General features: G+C 30.4%; 1 non-coding gene across 1 annotated transcript; it reads right to left on the bottom strand.

The window, feature by feature from the left end:
- Positions 1–2,868: 2,868 nt before the first annotated feature.
- On the bottom strand, positions 2,869–2,975 carry LOC139903098 (small nucleolar RNA R71). Its single transcript, XR_011777942.1, has one exon. It is a non-coding gene; the product is annotated as a small nucleolar RNA R71 (small nucleolar RNA).
- Positions 2,976–3,958: the final 983 nt, after the last annotated feature.

Below are 3,958 nucleotides of genomic sequence, written 5' to 3'. Positions count from 1 at the left end.
TTGTCTTACGTAGTGACGTTCATACGGAGTCTGTTATAATCATTTAATTAATTATTCAGGTTAGGTAATTGATTATTCAAACTGATCAAGTTGATAAATTAATATTCATAATTAATTAAAACAGTGGTGAATTACATACATTGACAACTGGTGTAATTGTTGACAGAAGTGAAAACCGCGTCACAGTTTAAATCCTTAATTAGTTGGACTATTTGACTTCGGGTGTAAAGGTAATTTGAAGAGGACACTCGCACTTTATATTTATGACCGATGGACTATTATGGACAAAAACCAGATAGAAGTATCAAACAATCCAGGATAAAGGACAATTAACCCATGGTAATAAATTAAAATCAAAACGTCAAACATCATGATTACGGAAGTTTAAATAAGCATAATACTTTTATTTCATATTTCATCGTACCTATATTTACTGTCATTTTATTTACTGTCATTTTAATTATTGCAATTTACTTTATCGCAATTTAAATATTGTTATTTATTTTATTGTTATTTATTTTACTGTCATTAAAAATATAAAAATTGACAAACCGGTCGTTAAACGGTAAAACCCCCCTTTTATAATAATAATAATACTACGATGTTATATATATATATATATATATATATATATATATATATATATATATATATATATATATATATATATATATATATATATATATATATATAAACTTATATTCTTTTTAACCGCCTAGCAGTCCCTGTGGAAAGAACCGGACTTACTAAAAGCTAAATTACCCCACGATTAAGTACACTGCCTATAAGTGTGTAGCAAGGTTTAGGTATATCCCAATTGTAAATTAAATAAAACTTGTGTAAAATATAACGTAATATATAACGTCTAAAAAATATACCGCCTTTTGCAATCACATCAAGTTTTTGGCGCCGCTGCCGGGGACTGGCGAAACGCTATATTTTTGTAAACTATATTTATGTAAAAAAATATAATTTTTATTTCTAAAAATATATTGTTTTTATAATAATATAAAAATATAAAAGAGAAAATAATATATATATATATATATATATATATATATATATATATATATATATATATATATATATATATATATATATATATATATTTATTTATTTATTTATTTATTTATTTATTTTTAAGATTTTTGTTTATAAAATTAAAAAGTGGTTTTATTTTTAGATTTAAAAAAATATAAGTTTATTTTAAATTATATAAGTATTTTCTATCTATTTAGAAATTTAAAATCAAAATAAAAAATAAAATAAAAAAAAGAAATTGTGCCGAAGCCTGGCCGAAGCCCAATTCTTTCCTGGACTGAAGGCTCATGTGATCGCATGAGCCCAACGCCCAAAATTCATGCGATCGCATGAGTTAGGCTGACAGACCCAACCTTGTACGCATTGAATACAGAATTAGGGTTTATATTTTAATTATTATTAATTTAATTAGGGTTAGTTTAATTAATTAGTTTATATTTTTAGTTTTAATATTTATTTTGTAATTTTAAGTTTAATTATTATTATTAAATATATAGATGTTTTATTTTTATACACTAATAATATAAAAATAATATTTTTATATAAAATAATATTTTTATTATTTTTATAATATATCTTTTTATTAATTGTACCTTTTTAGTCGTTTAGTTCGTAATTATAATTTTAGCTTCATTTCGCCTTAGTTTAAGTTTAATTTTTAAGTTTTGCCGTAATTTTCCCTAAAGGTCTTTTTCTTAGAACTAGATTTTAAACGCCTTAGAATTTTACGACGCTACTTTTCGCTTTAGTATTTCATAGATTTTAGTACCTTTTAAGTAATTGCTAATTTCCTTTAGATTTAAGCCTTTAGGCGCAACTTTTTAGATTTAGTTTTTAGACTTTTAAGTTTCGACGTTTTTCTTTCTTATTTTTATTTTTCGACGTTTTTGACGCGCTTTTTCTTTTTCATTTCTACGCTCTAGTTTTTAGGACATAGATTTTTATTTCAAAATTTCGAAAATTTTTTTTTGTAAGCAATTAAATTAATTGACGCCAATTTTCTGGTTCGTAGTAATAGTTGGATTTGTTAGTGGCGAGTTGTGGATTTCTGATTTAAAGGGTCCTGGCTACCTGCTGCATCTTTTGGCTATTCGAAACGTGGGCAAAATCAGAAAAGTTTATTAATTTGATAACTTATATAATTTTTATCTTTTTAACTAATAGGATATTCAGTGAATGCACCGAGCAAAACGTTCACCACCTTTCATACGTTCACCACCTGTAACTCGATCAAGACATCTAGCCAATATTGCCGCCGTGGATTTTTCTTTAGAATCATCCTCTAGTCGAACAAGTATTCCAATTCAAATTTCCGATAATCCATTTTTTGAACCCAACTTCACAATTGAGGTCCCGGAGGATATTCAAGGACAATTTAGAGATCCTGAACCACTAATCATTCCTCCTGAACCACAAATTATTCAAACAGAGGTTATCAAGGAAGAAACCGTTAAAACAGAATCAAATAGTGATTCAGATTCAACTATTCAAGATATGGCAGATCCAGTACCTCAAATTATGGAAGATCGAATGAGAGCCACACGCACAGGCCAAGGTCAAATCTTACACATGGTCACTAATCAATGCCAATTCGGTGGTACAACAAAAGAAGATCCAAACGAACATCTTCGAACCTTTAATAGGATTTGTACTTTATTTAAAATCTGAGAAATTGAGGATGAAACGATCTATCTTATGTTGTGTCCTTGGACTTTAATTGGGGAAGCCAAAGATTGGTTAGAATCATTACCCGTAGGAGCAATTGATACAAGGGATGTTTTAGTTGAGAAATTTCTTCAAAGATTCTTTCCGGCATCTAAAGCCGTGAGACTTCAAGGAGAAATTGCCACGTTCATGCAAAAGCCAAATGAAACGTTATATGAGGCATGGACAAGATTCGGAAGGATGTTGAGAGGATGTCCTCAACACGGTTTAGACACTTTTCAAATAGTACAAATATTTTATAAAGGAGTCGACATCGCTACACGAAAAGACATCGACACAGCCGCTGGTGGTTCCATTATGAAGAAAACCGCTACTGAAGCTCACAAAATTATTGATAATACAGCCTCCCACTCACATGAGTGGCATCAGAAAAAAGATATTATTCATTCATCTTAAGCGGCTAGAGCCGATTCTAGCCATGACTTTGATTCCATTTTCGCAAAAATAGATGCTTTCGAAAGACGAATGGAAAAGATGACTAAAGATATTCACGCAATACAAATCAGTTGTGAGCAATGCGGTGGACTACACTTAACGAAAGATTGTCATGTCGAGCAAACAATGGAACAACGTGAGAATGTTTCCTACATAAACCAAAGACCGGGAAATAATTAATAAAATAATTATCAACCGCCAAGGCCAAACTTCAATCGAAATCAAAACATTCTTTACAATCCAAATGGGCCCAACAATAACTCGTATAACCAACAAGGTTCGAATAACCAACCAACTCAAAACAACACTTTCAATCAACAAAGACCTGGCTTGTATAAACCGCTACAACAAACCGAAGAGAAGAAGTCAAATCTGGAAGAAATGGTATTAAAGCTAGTTGAATCTCAAAAATGATTTATTGCATCTCAAACCCAAACGAATGAGAGGTTTGATCAATCATTTAGAAATCAACAAGCTTCCATTTTAAATCTAGAAAAACAAGTAGGTACTCTGGCGAGCATGATGAGTGAAAGGAAACAAGGAAAGCTACCGAGTAATACTGAAGTAAATCCTCGGAATGTGAATGTTAACATGGTTTCAACGAATTCTGAAAAACCAGCATCAGAAGATGGGAAGATTTCAGATATGAGTGACGATGAAGAAGTCACACCACCGCCAGGTTTTGAAAAACCAATGTATGCACCATACAGACCACCTATTCCGTTTCCAATGAAATAAGTTGAATATGAGCAAGGAA

This window comes from Rutidosis leptorrhynchoides, chromosome 3, assembly GCF_046630445.1.
Source record: "Rutidosis leptorrhynchoides isolate AG116_Rl617_1_P2 chromosome 3, CSIRO_AGI_Rlap_v1, whole genome shotgun sequence".
In the NCBI taxonomy this organism is placed as follows: domain Eukaryota; kingdom Viridiplantae; phylum Streptophyta; class Magnoliopsida; order Asterales; family Asteraceae; genus Rutidosis; species Rutidosis leptorrhynchoides.
This window is presented reverse-complemented; position numbering and strand designations above follow the sequence as displayed.